The 19,945-nt window shown below is 36.9% G+C and overlaps 1 protein-coding gene across 3 annotated transcripts in view; it reads left to right on the top strand.

Moving 5' to 3' along the window:
- Window positions 1-19,945, top strand: part of Atp10b (ATPase phospholipid transporting 10B (putative)) — a 335,243-nt gene that overhangs the window by 66,059 nt on the left and 249,239 nt on the right. For all 3 annotated transcript variants that reach the window (XM_078052000.1, XM_078052012.1, XM_078052023.1), the window contains one exon: window positions 3,084-3,168. The gene's annotated coding sequence lies outside the window, so the exon portion shown is untranslated. The remainder of the gene's footprint in view (window positions 1-3,083; window positions 3,169-19,945) is intronic.

The raw sequence follows: 19,945 nt of genomic DNA, 5'->3' as shown, positions 1-19,945 counted from the left end.
GACTTGGGGGCCATTCCTTGCACAGACAGTTATGGGTCTGGCAGGGAGCAGTTGTCAGTCAGCTAAATAAAGACTCTCAAATTCAGACAAAATGGACTTGGTATGTTTTCTGAGTGGTCTGCCCCATTAATCAATCTGGAACCCATAAACAAATCAGAAAACAATCCAGATGTCTTTAAAGGTGAATGGTTAAGTAAACTGTGTTTTAAGTACCAGCTACTTTCTAGAAAGTCATATTTATGTATGTATATTTTTCATTCTTTTGTCTCCATTTTCTCTCCTGTTTTTTTAAAAAAGTAATAATAATAATAATGATGTTATCTATCAAGGTCATTGGAATTGAATGAGTCATAGTATTCAGAGTATTCTAACATATTCCTGGCACAAAGTGCTCAGTAGAGTTATAGAAATCACCACCAGTAAAATTGGCATAACTTATAGAAAATAATTAGTCTTAAGCTTATGAAGTTCATCCTAGTTGTATGGTATTGGTCATAGGCAACAGGAAAAAGGCTCTGTCAGCAATTTCTGCTTTAATAAGCAAGTTGGGGCAGCAAGAATATAAAAGCTTTAAAAAAAAAACACTTTCCATCAGGCATTCCTGAGTTTTAGACAATGAGAAATGCAAACACTTACAAAATGCTAGATTTACTTAAGTGCAGAAGAGTTGCTGAATGGAAATGGGAAAGATGTGAAGTGCAGTCTTTCAATGTAATTCATTGAGGAATTCCAGCAGTCCCCCAAACCCATAAGACTACCCATCTTGAATAAAAAAAAAAAAAAAACTGAGCCTAGCATTTCTTATCTATTATTTGTTACTGGGATTTTAATTAGTGATACACTAGCATTTAATTCCACCTTCGTGGTACAGATAGTTTGCACAAGCCCACTAATATTGATAATTTCTAGGTAGTGTGGAAAATGAGCAATGGAAGGTTCCTGGACTTTGTATCCACTGGTCATCAAACAGCCCAAGGATGTACTTGTCCCAGAATCCCATGTGCTCAGCATGACAGGGAACAGCTCTAAATGACCTCCAGTTACTTCTTGGTGCTAATATTCGGCAATTAGCTGAATCTGTGATTCTAGATCACCTTTGTTCCAAGAAAACCAGAGGATTCTGAGAGAAGGAATGGGGGCTCAAAAACACTCTTTTTTTCTTTTTTTTTTTTTTTAAGCAGATGGAGATCTGTGAAAGGTCAATTTTTTTTCTTTAACTTTTAAACATGTTTTATTTTTTTAAAAAAAATTGATGCAATGATCTAGCAATGAAATTTCACCATAAGTTCTATAAGTGATGGTATTTTCTGAAAATAATTTGAAATCTTAAGGTGTCGGTGGGGGTCAAAAGCAGACATTGATCACAAATGGGCAAAAAGACTACATAGCTCTACTTATCCATCTGCTCTGCTCTTAAGCTTTGCATGAATTTAAGAGTGAGTTTCACTTAGGGAAGCAGATTGAATTGATCAGAGAGACCCAGGCATAAACGTATAACCACATGCCTAAACTTCATTTCCTCTTACTATAGATGAAGTACATACTTGTTGAATGAAATTAAATACAAAGACAAAAGGATCTGAAGAGACCTAGAACAACACAGAAGCCATATGGGGAATACCTTGAAAACATTATTTAAAGCTCTCCTTTGCAGATCATTCATTGGACTAGGGGCAAGAATCAATGCTCACCAGGCATCTCTCCTTGAGAGAGTACCATAAGGTCATGTGGGCTTTTGTTATGTTTTTGCCCAGTGCAGATCAGAGGGAGTTTACTGCCTCTTTAGCCTAGTTAACACCACCAGGTGGAGGGATTCTTTACAGATGTGATGACCTTAGAGACCACTTTATGACACAGAAGCAGTTAAGTAAAATTCACTTAAAATTTCAAAAGAGAGTTAACTAGTCACATTTGTTTTTAAATTTCTTAAGAATTCCAGCCTGTCTCAAATGTTAGGCAAATTTCATGTTCTTAGAAATTCCTAGCTTTTATCTTACAACCATGGCTATTCAGATTTTAGATGTTATTGGTGTTTTTTCCTTTTTATAGTGTTTTCTTTTTCCATGTTTCTTCTTAGTAGTCTGATCCAATCCACAAGTACATATAAAGTTCACAATTACCCTAGCAACCAGATCAAGATTTTAGGTAATACCTAACTTCATGAAATTTTTTTTATGCTCATTTATTTTCACATCTTTTTATTCCCAGGTCTGATCATTTTCCCCTTTTGTCACCCTCAAAATACACTTGTCATTTGTTATACTTTCTTTTTTATTTATGGACCCACCAATAATTTATATCCATCAATAAAATCACAAGCTTATGGTACCCCAATTAGTTGTACAGGCAACCCAGTAAAAGAATTATAGAAGAATCATAGCTATCAATAAACACTTAAATAATTCTGATTTTTTTGTATCTTTGAAGCATTCGTATAACCTATAAGTATAAAATATTGGTCCCACTTTTCTTATTTTGTATAATCCAACAGTAATCAGTAAGAATGATGACTACTGCCAAATGAGACTTCTGAAACTTTGAAAGTGAATTCATCAGCAACACACACATAAAAGTCACTGCAGAGAGTTTATTCTTTCTTAAGTGCCCTTGAAACCCAGCAACAGAATTATATTCCAGACCCCCAAAGAGAGCAATAAGGTTATAATTATCTCACACTTAATTACATGCATTGCAAAAGGTAAATGGACAAAGTCATTGTTGTATGGTGCATGGAGGGGGAAAAATCACTTTTAATTTGGGTATTGCTGGCTCATTGATCTGTAGAAAGTAGAAATTAATGCAAGGGCCACATGTAACAGTGGCACTGCTGTGTAAATGCACAGCCAAGCCCAAGAACACTGCCTCACTGTTCTGGGACTGGGCCCCACAATCACAGACTTGGTATTCTTCTCCTTCACTGCTAGGGCCGAGTGAGGCCGCTTATTTCCCCCTTTTCTTTCATTGGTTACAGTTATTTCTTTCCAGTGTCTCTTCTCTGCATTGCGGTGGGAGTATTAGCTTCAGGCCTTGACTTGACATAATCAGAGAAAATGTCATAGAAAAGAATTTTTTTACCCTTACAGGACAAGAGAAACGCTGCCGCTTTGAACCACTGTGTTCTGTGGCTTCTGATGGCGACTGCACCTTAGGGACATTCGCCTTGCTTGGGTAAGTAAACGCACCCTGGAGAATAATCGCCTCTTACGATCATTGATGCCAAGTTCCAAATCGGGCCCAGAATATAACTATTTTACTTTATATAGCTTTCAAAATTTCATTGAGCTGGATACGAGATCCACATTACTTTTCTAACCGAATGTGGTGTTTTTTCTTCAATTGATTTCATTATGAGAACCTGGTGACAAAGGCTGCTTCTTTACCCAACAGAGCATGCAGACTAAATGTGCTTGAACATGCTTTAGGATAAATTACATATCCTGCATTCATCCAGTGCTGCCCAAGAAAACAGATGGAGTTGGCACCTTGTTCTTAAAGCAGAAAGGAACCACAGCTTTGAGGGAGAGAATGGGGTTGCTATATGGCTCCTAATTTCATCTGGATAAACTCTGAAACTGGCACATTTCCGTGGGAATAGGTGGGAACTTTGGCTTTCCTTAGAGTTCAAGGGAGGAAATGGTTGCATAGAGAGAAATGTGTTTGGGGGTTTTGTTTTGTTTTGTTTGTGTTTTGGTATTAGCTACTCCCTTTAGAGAAAGCTTCATGCATGCATGGCAGGCAGATCTAGGACAGACATGTTTGCTGCTAAAGTATTACTTTTGAGCACACTGTTAAGGCTGGGGTACCAACATTTCCAACTACAAGATGAAAGGTAAGTTTAAAAAATCACTGAGCAACCAGTTGTTCAGTCTACAGAAATGCACATACATGCTGGAATCTGTTTCTTCTATGAATTTGCTGCACAACTTAGTATTCTAAGAGAGCCAGAGGGGAATTGAAACAGCATCGGGGGAGCTTGACATCCTATAATGACCCTGGCACCTTGTTCCTTTCTTCTCCCATGCCCTCTTCTGTGTTTCTAGATCTTGCAAACATATAATAGAGAGTACCAGGAGTGTTACTCCATTAAGCCATTAATCAGGCAGATCGCAGATGTTGTTTTCTTTCTAGATGTTACTAAAATTACTCTTAATAACACCTACTGGGTTAGTCATTTCTTTGCCATTGATGACTTTTTAAAAAAAACATATCAAATAATTCATTTCTTCAACTTGACTTAATATGGACTTCAATCTACCTTGGAGGGTCTGGGGTCTCCCCTCAGGTTTTCATGAAGCATTTCCTGAAGGAGTGTCACAGGCTAACCTTACACATGGGTGGGTTAATAGACCCTTCAAGAAAAAGGTTGAAACCCATATGCTGAGTTTGCAATCAAATCATATTCCCCTTATGCTAAAAGCAGGGTGTGATCTTTTAAGACATGTGGTGCTAATAAATCCATTCAAAGGAGGCTGTTGTTCTCAAGCTTTGAAGGAAGGAAGGAAGGAAGGAAGCTCAGTCTAGCTGCCTGGCTTGTAGACGGTGAAGTCCAGACCTAGAGAAATGACATCTCAGTTACTGAGGAAAAAAACAACCCTGGAACCCAGAGCTCATGATTGGTTCTCCTGCCTGGTCATTCTCCAAACAAGCCCTGACATATCAGACTTGAGTGAACTAATTCAAGTTGGATTTCTGAGACTGGTTCTTCCCCCAGCATCACTTTTCTAAAAGTAAAGCTTACCCAGATGTTATTACAGTTTGGTTTGAACCTAGGGATAGGTATCTTGATTGATTAAATATTACTAATATCTCCTTTATCAGTAATATTTTTAATTTTTCTTCTAAAATGTTGAAGCTTCTAGAGCTGTTTGACCTCACTTGTAGTTCTACATAAAACACACTTTTGTTAAGAGTTTGAGCAAATGAGTATTGATGACAACAGTGGTGTGGCTTAGCAAAGAAAACATGGGCATGGAAATCACACTTGGATTTGAAACACAGTTCTACTGTCTAGCCATTGTGTGACCTTGGGCGAGTGACTCAGCCTCTCAAATTCTCAGAAAAAAAATCAACACCAATGACAATGCAATGATTGGCTCATCTGAGATGCCCTTAATAATTATTAATACTGTTCATTAAAACCAGAGAAGGGGAGATGTTAAATGCTGTGGCATTTTAAAATGATATAGAATATTTCAATGTCTAGAGGAAAGAGGGCCCTAATTTTCTGTTTTTTTTCTATTGGGGTCTGACTGCTGTGGCAATGCAGGAAGCTTTGCAGATAGAAGCCTGCAAATCACCTCAGTTATTTGGGAGCAGGTACTTTTATCTCTTAGGCAAAGATTTTGCAAACTGCTCTGGTAGTGTGGTACAGTATCGCAGGTTAAACAGTGCTGGAACGCAATTATACACTGAGTATTTCTTTGCTTCACCTCCTAATTCAATGAAACTTCCAGATCCCTGCCTCATGGCTTGATGGTGAAATTGTCACACAAATGCCACCCTATCTTTTCTCTACCTACTCAAGTGCAAAGTGGATCAGAGGTTTTCAAAATGTGGCTCCTGGGGCCAGGTGTATGAGAATAAGTCCGCAGCTTGTAAGAAATACAAGTCTCAGGCCTTACCCCCAGAAATGGAGGCAGAAACTCCAGGGATAACTCGGGAATCTGTTTTTAATGAGGCTCCAGGTGCTGCTGATGGTCCCCAGAGTTAGAAGACCACAACCTGGAGAAGCTTCCAGCTGCTTTATGAGCTGCAGTATTTCTCGGAAAGGACAGGTGCCGAGACAGCATTCAAATTGATCGTAGGTAGGACAGAGATGACTTTAGGTGACATCAAATAGCTGAATCACCAAGTGAAAGTTCTCTGAGTTATCATTTAATCCTTAATTCTCTTGTTGGTGTTACTAGATCTGTGGCACCTTGCTGACCATTGCTAATCTCCTTTTACAACAAAGCAGGATGCAAATGCAGTGTCCTAACAGAGCAGCAAAACCTTACTAGAAATGAGTGATATTTTACTAGAATTCCTTTTTTGGCACATTAAAGGGTGGATTTAAAGCTTCCTGTGTAAATGTTGACACCTTTTAAAGTAAAAAGTTTAAATAATACAGTTCAACATGTGAGTAAAATGGGGGTGAGTGCTTTTAGGGAAATATTGATAGGCTAGAGAGAACCCGGTTACATCAGCAATTTATTTCCATTTGTTCCTCTGGTTAGCCACACTACTTAGCCCCAGTTTTCTCATATTTCAAATGGAGACACTGATAACATTGTAGAAATTGTTTGATGACCTATGTATGAAAAATGCCTACCCATCCTCAGAAGGTGGTTGGTACTTGCTACTTTGTCCCTCCAGCCTTATTTTGAAACCAATTTGCTATATTTCTGAATAGCATTTCTCTCTGAGCTTCAAGTTCCTTTTTTTGGTAATGGGACAATAAAGGACATTTGATGATCTTGGAAAGGTCCCTTCCTGCTCCGAACCAACCTGTATTTATGCACATATATTTTGTATGTGTGTTACATATGCAATAAATTCTGCATTCCCTATCTTTATGTAAGTATGGCTCAGGAATACATAGCTTTATTCCCCTGACATAAAACTTGAGTTCTTGAGAATAATATTGAAAGTAGATGGCTATGTTGGAAAAATAAAAAGCCAAGACATGAGGAATGTGGGAGCTGATATACATTTCAGAGCTCAAAGGTAATTTCATTGTATTTTATTATCATCTGTCAAACTTAAAGCAATACTGAGACTAGAAAATAGATTGTCACAGAGGTTTCTGAGGACAATGGTTTCTAAGAGTTGGTGTAAATATATTCAGAGAGACTTGTTCCTACTTAATAACCCGCATTTTCCTTCTGAATTGCTGATGCGTTCGCTTATAGCATTTGAAAGGCAGTTTGTCCTTTGCTGTCAAAGTGAACTTGATGGAATAATAGAAAAATCTGAAAAATTCAATCAGATCTTGTTGCTTCTCAAGGGAATTTCTTGACTCTTTATTCTATTTAAGGAGGAAAAAAGATAGCATCTTTGGTCTTGGAAACAACACTAACCAAGTTTAACAGTGTGGGGTCTAGTTGGCAGATCCATGTTGAGTTTTCTGTCAACATCTCAAGGTGCGGCAATGTCCTTGGAAAGGTGAAGCAGTACCGAAGGGGTCACCACAAGATGGCACTGTTATGAAATCAGAGGTTGTTATGAAATCCTCAGTTAATTTATTGCTTAACAACACACATGTCAATCGGAAGACCTGAAAGTAAGAAAAAATGGTGAAACTCGCTTCTTAATCAGAAAAACAAATAGCCTGCATTGTCTCTCCCATAACGGTTAAAGAGTCCCAGAAGCTGGATCTTTTCAAATCTTATCAATTCCGATGAAACAGCCCCATGGGGCTATTCGACTTGATTCAGCAGGCGTCTAATTGAAAATTACTATGTAAGACACTTGCCATCATATGACAGTGGTTCAGATTTCTATCTCTTTCAGTTCCAGTCTCCTTATCTATAAGCAAAGAATAAAGTGTGCCTTCCTCACAAGATTTAACTGAGAGTCAGAAGATGTTAAAACATCTAATATTCACTGAGTACTCACCACCTGCCAGGTGCCGATCCAGGAACTTTATCTGCATAGGATCATTAAAGGCTCAATAAATCCCTGAGGTATTGCACAGTCTCCTTGTTAGAGGCATGGGAACAGACCCCAAGAGAACTTAACTAATGAGCCAGACATGACATGGTAGAAAGAAGTAGAGCCCAAACTGGGACCCGGGAAGTCTAGCTCCACATGCCTCCACTTTAAGGCTTAAAAAAAAAAAAAATAGCATAGTTCTCAGCCTTTCATGAGTTGAATCATGTGTAATTGCAGATGTTTGACCATATTTGACTTAAAAAATACGGATTTTTGTGTGGTGCTGCCTAATAAGCATTAAATATGTGTAATAGTAGCAACGGCTCCTGTTACTAACTACAGTAACATTTATTCTTGAGCCTCATTAACAAAAGGAATGCAGATGGAATTATTATGTAAAGATCACCAGCGTGGCCATCAGGAACTGATTAAAATCTAGATCTCTTTGCCTTTTTTTTTTTTTTTTTGGTCCAGTTCATCTTGGACTAATAAGTACTTCTGTCAAGAATAAGCAGTTCATAGTTATCTCATACACAACTTCCATGCAAATTTGACTCTATGCAAATCTGTGCATAACCTGCTCAACACAGAGCATTTACTGATCAATAATTGGATACCACTGAAAAGTGTTTCCATTTCTAAACACGTTTTCAATTTCTGTACTTGTTATAAGCCAGAAATAAGTAGTTCAGGAACTGACACTGGTTTATTGACTATATTTTAAGTAGTATTAGAAGTCTCTACATAAATAGATTCCTAAAGAAAAGGAGATATGTGTAGATATGTGTCTGTGTTCCATACCCTTTAAAAATGTATTATCCTTGAAGATTAGAAACAAATATTAAAAATTCTTAAAAGGAAGACCAGAGATGTACAATGTAAATAATGTTAGGGGATTTAGGTAAGATAGAAGAAAGCAGTGTTTGCCAAAGTCTGTTAGTGTTATTTAATGTTATTTTTAATTTGAACAATAATAAACCACTTGTTACGTACGTCACAAACTCTGTAAGCTCAGTCCAGCCAGAGACTCCAGAACCAAAGTGTATAACTATAGAATAGTAGATGACATGCTAAGATAAAGGAAGTACAGTTGTCACCCCTTACCTGTGTTCTAACTTTTCCTTTGATTTTTTTTTAAATTTTTTTTTTAATTTTTATTGTTGGTTGTTCAAAACATTACATAGTTCTTGACATATCATATTTCACACTTTGATTCAAGTGGGTTATGAACTCCCATTTTTACCCCGTATACAGATTGCAGAATCACATTGGTTACACATCCATGTTTATACATAATGCCATATTCGTGACTGTTGTATTCTGCTACCTTTCCTATCCTCTACTATCCCCCCTCCCCTCCCATCTTCTCTCTCTACCCCATCTACTGTAATTCATTTCTTCCACTTGTTTTTTTTCCCTTTCCCATCACTGTCACTTCCTCTTGTATGCAATTTTGTGTAACCATGAGGGTCTCCTTTCATTTCCATGCAATTTCCCTTCTCTTTCTCTTTCCCTCCCACCTCTCGTCCCTGTTTAATGTTAATCTTCTTATGCTCTTCCTTCCTACTCTGTTCTTAGTTACTCTCCTTATATCAAAGAAGACTTTTGACATTTGCTTTTTAGGGATTGGCTAGCTTCATTTAGCATAATCTGCTCTAATGCCATCCATTTCCCTGCAAATTCCATGATTTTGTCATTTTTTAATGCAGAGTAATACTCCATTGTGTATAAATGCCACATTTTTTTTTATCCATTTGTCTATTGAAGGGCATCTAGGTTGGTTCCACAGTCTTGCTATTGTGAATTGTGCTGCTATGAACATCGATGTAGCAGTGTCCCTGTAGTATGCTCTTTTTAGATCTTTTGGGAATAGACCGAGAAGGGGAATAGCTGGGTCAAACGGTGGTTCCATTCCCAGCTTTCCAAGAAATCTCCATACTGCTTTCCAAATTGGCCGTACCAATTTGCAGTCCCACCAGCAATGTACAAGTATACCCTTTTCCCCACATCCTCGCCAGCACTTGTTGTTGTTTGACTTCATAGTGGCTGCCAATCTTACTGGAGTGAGATGGTATATTAGGGTGGTTTTGATTTGCATTTCTCTGACTGCTAGAGATGGTGAGCATTTTTTTCATGTACTTGTTTATTGATTGTATGTCCTCCTCTGAGAAGTATCTGTTCAGGTCCTTGGCCCATTTTGTTGATTGGGTTATTTGTTTTCTTATTGTCTAATTTTTTGAGTTCTTTGTATACTCTGGATATTAGGGCTCTATCTGAAGTGTGAGGAGTAAAAATTTGTTCCCAGGATGTAGGCTCCCTATTTACTTCTCTTATTGTTTCTTTTGCTGAGAAAAAACTTTTTAGTTTAAGTAAGTCCCATTTGTTGATTCTAGTTATTAACTCTTGTGCTATGGGTGTCCTATTGAGGAATTTGGAGCCTGACCCCATAGTATGTAGATCATAGCCAACTTTTTCTTCTATCAGACGCCATGTCTCTGATTTGATATCAAGCTCTTTGATCCATTTTGAGTTAACTTTTGTGCATGGCGAGAGAAAGGGATTCAGTTTCATTTTGTTGCATATGGATTTCCAGTTTTCCCAGCACCATTTGTTGAAGATGCTATCCTTCCTCCATTGCATGCTTTTAGCCCCTTTATCAAATATAAGATAGTTGTAATTTTTTGGATTGGTTTCTGTGTCCTCTATTCTGTACCATTGGTCCACCCGCCTGTTTTGGTACCAGTACCATGCTGTTTTTGTTACTATTGCTTTGTAGTACAGTTTGAAGTCTGGTATCGCTATACTGCCTGATTCACACTTCCTGCTTAGAGTTTTCTTTGCTATTCTGGGTTTTTTATTTTTCCATATGAATTTCATGATTGCTTTATCAATTTCTACAAGAAATGCTGTTGGGATTTTGGTTGGCATTAACCTGTAGAGAACTTTGGGTAATATCGCCATTTTGATGATGTTAGTTCTGCCTATCCATGAACAGGGTACATTTTTCCATCTTCTAAGATCCTCTTCTATCTCTTTAGGGTTCTGTAGTTTTCATTGTATAAATCTTTCACCTCTTTTGTTAGGTTATTCCCAAGTATTTTATTTTTTTTGAGGATATTGTGAATGGAGTGGTTTTCCTCATTTCCATTTCAGAAGTTTTGTTGCTGATATACACGAATGCCTTTGATCTATGCATGTTGATTTTATATCCTGCCACTTTGCTGAATTCATTTATTAATTCTAGTAGTTTCTTTGTAGACCCTTTTGGGTCTTCTAGGTACAGAATCATGTCATCTGCAAATAGTGATAATTTAAGTTCTTCTTTTACTATTTTTATGCCTTTAATTTCTTTCGTCTAATTGCTCTGGCTAGTGTTTCAAGAACTAAATTGAATAGAAGTGGTGAGAGAGGACATCCCTGTCTTGTTCCAGATTTTAGAGGGAATGCCTTCAGTTTTTTCTCCATTTAGAATGATGCTAGCCTGAGGCTTAACATAGATAGCTTTTACAATGTTGAGGTAAGTTCCTGTTATCCCTAGTTTTTCTAGTGTTTTGAACATAAAGGGATGCTGTTTTGTCGAATGCTTTTTCTGCGTCTATCGAGATGATCATATGGTTCTTATCTTTAAGTCTATTGATGTGGTGAATACCATTTATTGATTTCCATATATTGAACCAGCCTTGCATCACAGGGATGAATCCTACTTGATCATGGTGCACAATATTTTTGATATGTTTTTGTATCCAATTTGCCAGAATTTTATTGAGGATTTTTGCATCTAGGTTCAATAGAGATATTGGTCTGTAGTTTCCTTTCTTAAAAGTGTCTTTGTCTGGTTTAGGAATAAGGGTGATGTTGGCCTCCTAGAATGAATTTGGAAGTTCTCCCTCTTTTTCTATTTCCTGAAATAGCTTGAAAAGTATTGGTATTAGTTCTCTAAAGGTTTTGTAAAACTCTGCTGTATACCCATCCGGTCCTGGGCTTTTCTTAGTTGGTAGTCTTTTGATGGATTCTTCTATTTCCTCAATTGATATTGGTCTGTTTAGGTTGTCTATATCCTCCTGACTCAATCTGGGCAGATCATATGACTTAAGAAATTTATCGATGCCTTCACTATCTTCTATTTTATTGGAGTATAATTTCTAATAATTTCTAATTATCTTCTGTATTTCTGAAGTGTCTGTTGTGATATTCCCTTTTTCATCCCGTTTGCTAGTAATTTGAGTTCTCTCTCTTCTTCTCTTCGTTAGCATGGCTAAAGGTTTGTTGATCTTATTTATTTTTTCAAAGAACCAACTTTTAGTTTTGTCAATTGTTTTTGTTTCGATTTCATTAATTTCAGCTCTGATTTTAATTATTTCTTGCCTTCTACTTCTTTTCCTGTTGTTTTGCTCTTCTTTTTCTAGGATTTTGAGATGAAGTGTGAGATCATTTATTTGTTGTTTTTTCTTTTTTTAAGAAATTAACTCCAAGCAATGAATTTCCCTCTTAAAACTGCTTTCATTGTGTCCCATAGATTCTGATATGTTGTGTCTGTTTTCATTTATCTCTAAGAATTTTTTAATTTCCTCCTTGATGTCTTCTATAACCCATTGATCATTCAGTAACCTATTGTTCATTCTCCAAGTGATGCATGATTTTTCCTTCCTTCTTTTATTGTTGATTTTCAGTTTCATTCCATTATGATCAGATAAGATGCATGGTATTATCTCTACTCCTTTATAATGTCTAAGAATTGCCCTGTGATATAATATATGATCTATTTTTGAGAAGGATCATGTGCTGCTGAGAAAAAAGTGTAACTGCTTGATGTTGGGTGGTATATTCTATATATTCTATATATAGTCTAGCTTATTAATTGTATTATTGAGTTCTATAGTTTCTTTATTCAACTTTTGTTTGGAAGATCTGTCCAGTGGTGAGAGAGGTGTGTTGAAGTCTCCCATGATTATTGTATGGTGGTCTATTAGACTCTTGAACTTGAGAAGAGTTTGTTTGATGAACATAGCTGCACTATTGTTTGGAGCATATATATTTATGATTGTTATGTCTTGTTGGTGTATTGTTCCCTTGAGCAGTATGTAGTGTCCCTCTTTATTCCTTTTGATTAACTTTGGCTTGAAATCTATTTTATTTGATATGAGTATGGACACTCCTGCTTGTTTCCGTAGCTCATATGAGTGATATGATTTTTCCCAACCTTTCACCTTCAGTCTATGTATGTCTTTTCCTATCAAATGCATCTCCTGTAGACAGCATATTGTTGGATCTTTTTTTTTTTTTTTTGATCCATTCTACTAGCCTGTGTCTCTTAATTGGTGAGTTTAAGCCATTAACATTTAGGGTTATTATTGAGGTATGGATTGTTCTTCCAGCCATATTTGTTTCTTTATGTTACTTAACATGGTTTGTTTTTCCTCTTTGATTATTTTTTTCCTTTACTGTCCTACCTCCCACTGTTGGTTTTCATTGTTATTTTCCATTTCCTCTTCCTGTAATGTTTTGCCAAGGATGTTTTGAAGAGATGGTTTTCTAGCTACAAATTCTTTTAACTTTTGTTTATCATGGAAGGTTTTAATTTCATCTTCCCTCCTGAAGCTTAATTTAGCTGGATACACAATTCTTGGTTGGAACCCATTTTCTTTCAGCATTTGAATTATGTTGTTTCAGGATCTTCTATCTTTCAGAGTCTGTGTTGAAAGATCAGCTGTTATCCTGATTGGTTTACCCCTAAATGTAATCTGCTTCCTTTCTCTTGTAGCTTTTAAAATTCTCTCCTTATTCTGTATGTTGGGCATCTTCATTATAATGTGTCTAGGTGTGGAACTCTTATGATTTTGCACATTCAGTGTCCTGTAGGCGTCTAGGATTTGGGATTCTGTCTCATTCTTCAAGTCTGGGAAGTTTTCTCGTATTATTTCGTTGAACAGTTTGCTCATTCCTTTGGTTTGGGCCTCTATACCTTCCTGTATCCCAATGACTCTTAAATTTGGTCTCTTTATGTTATCCCATATTTCTTGGATGTTCTGCTCATGGTTTCTTAACAGTCTCACTGAGCTGTTTATGTTCTTTTCAAGTTGAAATACTTTGTCTTCATTGTCTGTTCTATCTTCTAAGTGTTCTACTCTGCTGGTAGTATACTCATTTGAGTTTTAATTTGGTTTATTGCTTCCTGCATTTCTAGGATTTCTGTTTGTTTTTTATAACCTCTATCTCCCTGTATAGTTCATCTTTTGCTTCTTGGATTTGTTTATGTAATTCATTGTCGAAGTGATCTTTCATTGTCTGATTTTGCTGTCTAATGTCTTCCTTGAGACTCCAGATCATCTGAAGCATGTATATCCTGAATTCTTTATCTGACATTCCATCTGCTGCAGCTATTACCTCTTCTAAAGTTGAGTTGAACTGCATTGCTTGTGGTCCTTTCTTTCCTTATATTTTCATAATGCTCACGTTTCTTTCTGCTTGGTGAAACTGTTGTGTTATTGAATTTTCCCCCTATATATTTATATTACTCTTGTGTAGTTGCAAAGTCTCCCTTGAAGGCGCAGGTGGTGACTGTGCTCCTCCTTCAATTGTGGTGATCTGTCTATCATGCCGGCGGGCCGCTGGGCCCCTTCTCCGGGTCGAGTGGACTGCCTACCTTGCAGGCAATAGCTGGGCCCCTCCTCCAATAGGGGTGATCTGTCTACCATGCTGGCAGGCTGCTGGGCCTGTTCTCCAGGTTGCAGGTCTGCCTTACTTGCAGGTGCAGGCGGCTGCTGTGCCCCTCCTCCAATTAGGGTGATTTTTCAACTAGGCAGGCAGGCTGCTTGACCCCTTCTCCGGGACGTGTGGTCTGCCTACCTTGCAGGCGGCAGCTGGGCCCTTCCTCCAATTGGGGTGATGTGTCTATTACATTGGCAGGCCGCTGGGCCTGTTCTGCCGGTCGGTCGCAGGTCTGCCTCTTTTCCTTTGATTTTTATCTACCCCTGGCCAACCACAGTCCAAAAATATTAAATGAGAAATTCCAAAGACAATTCAAAAGTTTTAAGTGACTATAATTGCAATATATTACAATTATTCTACATTATTAGCTAATGTTACTTTATGTAAGCTAACATATAAATTAATTTATTATATGTACGTATACATAGGAAAAATACAGAGTACATAGGGTTCAGTGCTCCCTGGGGTTTCAGGTATCCACTGGAATCTTGGAATGTATCTTCAGATTAATGGGGACTACTGTGTTTAATTAGGCTTCAATATCAGAGGGGCTTCACATATTAGGTATAATTTCTTGCATTTTCTTGTTTAGAATAGCTTTGGTAATTAAAAACATTTTATTCATGTAGTATACATACATATAATAGACTAATCTTTGTTTGTGAGGGGTACTGGGGGTTGAGAATCAGAGGATGTTAAAAATAAAGAAAGGGACACTCTCCCACTGAGCCACATCCCCAGCTCTATTTTGTATTTAGAGACAGAGTCTCAACAAATTGCTTAGTGCCTCACTTTTTGCTGAGGCTGGCTTTAAACTCAGGATCCTCCTGCCTCAGCCTCCTGAGCTGCTGGGATTAGAGGCATGTGCCATGGCACCCAACACAATACAGACTAATCTTTTTTTTTTTTTTTTGAGAGAGAGAGAGTGAGAGAGGAGAGTGAGAGAGAGAGAGAGAAAGAATTTTTTTTTAATATTTATTTTTTTTTAGTTCTCGGCGGACACAACATCTTTGTTGGTATGTGGTGCTGAGGATCGAACCAGGGCTGCACGCATGCCAGGCGAGCGCGCTACCGCTTGAGCCACATCCCCAGCCCAATACAGACTAATCTTGAGTGTACAGCCTAATTAGTGACAGCAAAGTGCAAATGTCTTGAGCATGTGATCAGGACATAGGATGTTGCCAGTCCTCTTGAAAGTACCCCGAGGTGGCTCCTTCCCAATCATTGTTCTCTTCTTCTCCATAAATGTCACCATGGTCATAACACCAAGGATTAAATTTGCCTGTCCTTGAAATCTGTGAACAGAATCACCATGCTCATGTAGACTTTTTGTGTCTGGCTTTTTTTTTCTCTCTTAATGTCATTTCTTCATTCAGGGCTTCCTAACCCTGCCAAAGCATATCTGGGCATTGCAATATGTTTATGAAATCAGTGACCTGATGGATATATTAAATACTCAGGGATATACAGGACTATTCAATAACTTTCAGACACTGAAGTGAACAGCTCACAGTAGTTCAGAATTTTTCACATTAGATTGTGCTACATTCCTTCTGATGGTGTCCTGTTTCTAGAGCACCAAGCTTCCAATAGTACTTGTAATTAAATCAAGTACATGCAAAAATCAATCAGAAGTGAAAAACAAGAATCCAATCTGATTCCAACATTTGAGAAGCTGTGTTGTGCCAAACAGGCACACACATCCTATTAGTGGGGTTTTGTGGTCATTTATCAATTAAATAAAATAATAGGTTTTTTTCCTGTTTATGTGTATTTTCACATAACTGCTAAGTTGTTGAGTTATAAACATTTACTACATTGTTGGAACTTTACTACTTAGTAATCAGAGATATTAGCTATTTCTTTTGGTATTATGACCCTGTGAAAAAATTCCCGAGACATTAGTGGCCTGAGAAAGTTTCACCTTTTCCTCCTTGTCATATATATATATAATTATTATATAATTATACACACACACACACACACACACACACACACACACACACACACCTTTATTTTACTTATTTTTTTAATGTGGTGCCAGAGATCTAACCCAGTGCCTCACACATGCTAGACAAGTGCTTTACCACTGAGCCACAACCCACCCACCCCCTGCTTGTCTTTTTGGGAAAGACCTTGGACAGCCAATATTCAACCTTTCTTTTCTAACAAAAGCATTCAGGGCAAGATGGTAACTGTAGCTGCAGCCTATAAATTTTCATATGACATTCTTTCATTTTCCAAGTAAAGATATTTTCTAAATCTCCATGTGATTTCTTTGGCTCATGGGTTATTTAGTTATCTTAAGTATTGGGATTGACAACATTTCATTGTGCTTTATTTTTGCAGTACAGGGATTGAACTGGAGCCCGGGACATGCTAGGCAAGCGTTCTGCCACTGAGCTATACCCCCAGCCCTTACACCACCTGTAAACTGTCATCAGTGTCTGTTGCTAAGTTTGTATGTTTGATTAGATCTTCCTCTTGCTTTCTGTTGATATTTATATCAACAGAGCAGGTAGGAGGGTACCTAGAAGTCATTTCTATCCAGCAATTAGCTGTACCTGGGGTTGACAACAGCCACAGAAACTATCCACTAGAAACTAATGAATGGATTTTTAGCTGCCCTTGCCACGAGCCAGCTGCCCCACCTGTCACAGCTCTTCTTTCAAGAGATGTGGCTTTCTCTTTTTTATACCTGTGGGTGCTGAAATGCATTTCTTTCCTTTTCTAACTTGAAACCACTCTTCCATTCCTGTAGCATATGCCACCTGGTCATGATCTGCTACTATTTTTAGAAATCTTGAATTATGTTTTAGAAGTAGTTAGTTTCAAAATACTTTCTGTGTTCATGTAAGATTGCCCCCTGCCTTCACTTCATGCAAGATATTCATCTGGTTTGGGTATTGACACTCTGCCAGCCTCATAAAATACATTGGGGAGTGTACCCTATTTTGGGGGGGAGGAACAATTTGTATAATACATGTGTCGTGTATTCCTTAGATTGGAAAGAAATCAATAGTGAAACCATATAGGTCTTAAATTTTCCTGTGGGAAGATTTTTAAATACTGAATTCGATGGCTTTAATAGATATAGGATGATGCAGATTTTCTGTTCCTTTGGAAAATTGGGGGATTTTATTTTTCTTGGAATTTCTCCATTTCAACTACATGTTTAATTTTACTGATACAAAGTTGCTTCTAACAGCTATCAGTTATTTAAATGTCAATTGAATCATACTCCCTTCACCTTATTAGCATGTCTTCTTTTTCTTCAGTTATATCGGTTTTATGCATTTTTTCAAAATTCCAACTTCTACATTTTTTTATTCTATCTACTATAGTTTTTAAAATTTTATGAGCCTTCTGTTTACATTCTTCAGATTTCCTCTGCACTTATCCCCCTTTTTGAGAAGGACACTTGGACAGCTGACTCTCAGCTTTTCTTTGTTCATTCAGGCCATGATCATAACTATAGCTACAGTCTTCTGATAGGTCATCTTTTCATTGTTTGGTTCAATATATTTTCTATACTTCCATATGATTTCTTCTTTGGCCCATGGGTTGCTTAGAAATATATTGCTCAGTTTTGACATCTGGGGACAAATATTTTCCAGTTCTCTTCCTATTGTTTCTAGCTTAGACCCATCGTGGTCTGAAGACACATGCTCTGTGATTCCCTCTGAACTTGGTGAGATTGGCTTCACAGCCAGCCTGCAGTCTACTTTGGCAAACATTCTGCAGGCCCATGAAATCCTACATAGGCTGAGTGAATAGTCGAATACTCTGTGCAAAAATTTCACTGAATTTGTTCTTTCTTCCCCTCATTTATTTGAAATTGTAGTTCTCGTTTATTTTCAATTTGCTTCTGCTTTTAATTTTTCTCCTATTTATACTTGTTAATTTTATTTTTTTGAACATATATAACATTAACATCTAGAAACCAAGCCTGTACGAAAAGTGATACTCAAAAAAATGTCATTGCTTCCTACTCCATATGGGTGGCCAATGTAGTTGTTCCTGCCTTCTTCCTACGTTTCTCTTTGAAAAGAGAAGTAGATGTACATATGCTCTCATGTTTCACTTACAAGTTAGCACATAAGTTTCTTTGTGGTTTATCTCTTTCATTTACTATCTCCCAAAGAAGTTTCTGCAGCAGTTTGTAGAGACTTTCATTCTTTGTTTATTGCTGCATAATATTCTCTTCAGTGTATGAAACTGTAATTAATTTAGCCAACCTCCTATGCTTAGATATTTCAGTCATTTATTGTAGGCATTACTGCAATGAATAACTTGGTGCATATGTATTTTTGTACAATGCAGAGTTGTGTCTTCAGAATAAACTTATATAAGTGATATTGCTGGATTAAAGGATGAATACTTAGTTTTATTAGCTAGGGCCAAACTCCTCTCAGGGATTTTGCATCCCTCCTAGGGATGTATGAGTGCATGTTGGCCCACAGCCATGTGAGAAAAGTGTGTTGTCCGGCTTTGAACTCTTGCCAGTCTCATCAGTGAAGGAAGTTGAATATCTTTTCATATATTCAACCCCAATTTTATTTAATTTTATAATTTGTGCTTTTTGCCCTTTCTTAAAAGATTATTATTTTTACTTCAAGTGTTAAAACATATTTTGATAACCTTAGAAATATTGGTTCTTATTTCTTCTTTGCTATGTTGCAAATACTTTCTCCCAGTTTGCTTATTTACTGGGGATTGAATATAGAGGCGCTCTAACACTGAGCTATAGCAAAGCCTTTTATTTTTTTTAATTTTGAGACAGGATCTTGCTAGGTTGCCCAGCTTGGCCTCAAAATCACAATCCTCCTACCTCATCCTTCCAAAGAGTGGGGCTTATGGGAATATGCTACCATACCCAAACGTTATTTGTCTTTTGACTTTGATTATGGCGAGTATTTTTTACCATATGAAGTCTATTTATTAATCCATTTTATATGTATTTTTAAAATATTTTATTCTAATAGTTATGGTATATAAATATAATATAAATGTTATTTCATTAATAATATAATTTCAGAAGTATTCTATATATTTTGTTTATATATCTGAAACATGTAAAATTAAGAAGCAAAATACCTGTCGTCTAGTAATAATGTTTTAGAATTCTTACTTTTCTGTGTATCTGATATATAGCCATAAATTTTAGTTAAAAACTTGCCCTAAACCCAGATTACAGAGGTATTTTTCTTTTAACTTTTAGAAAGATGAGTCATATAGCATTTCTTTATATTTGTGACCCATGGAATAGATCTTTTTTTAATTTGTTAAAATGTGATTCTGCAATCTTTGTAATGTTTTGAATAACCAATAAAAAAAATAAAATAAATAAAAAATATTATCTAGTTTTCCTCATATTATTTATTAAAAGACCATTCTCTCTTCAGTGGTTTTGAGATATCACCTTTAAAATATACTAGGTTCCTAGTATATTCCATTGATCTGTCTCCTCATAAGCCAGTACCACACTGTTTTAGTTTATAGTATTAATATCCATAGGCCTATATACTTTCCTATAGCTTTTTCTATTCACTATTTTCCTACCAATTTTTTGTTTTTTTCATGTAATCTTCACACTCAATACATC

This window comes from Ictidomys tridecemlineatus, chromosome 1, assembly GCF_052094955.1.
Source record: "Ictidomys tridecemlineatus isolate mIctTri1 chromosome 1, mIctTri1.hap1, whole genome shotgun sequence".
NCBI lineage: Eukaryota > Metazoa > Chordata > Mammalia > Rodentia > Sciuridae > Ictidomys > Ictidomys tridecemlineatus.
Note: the sequence above shows the minus strand (reverse complement) of the source record. Positions and strands in the feature narration are given on the sequence as shown.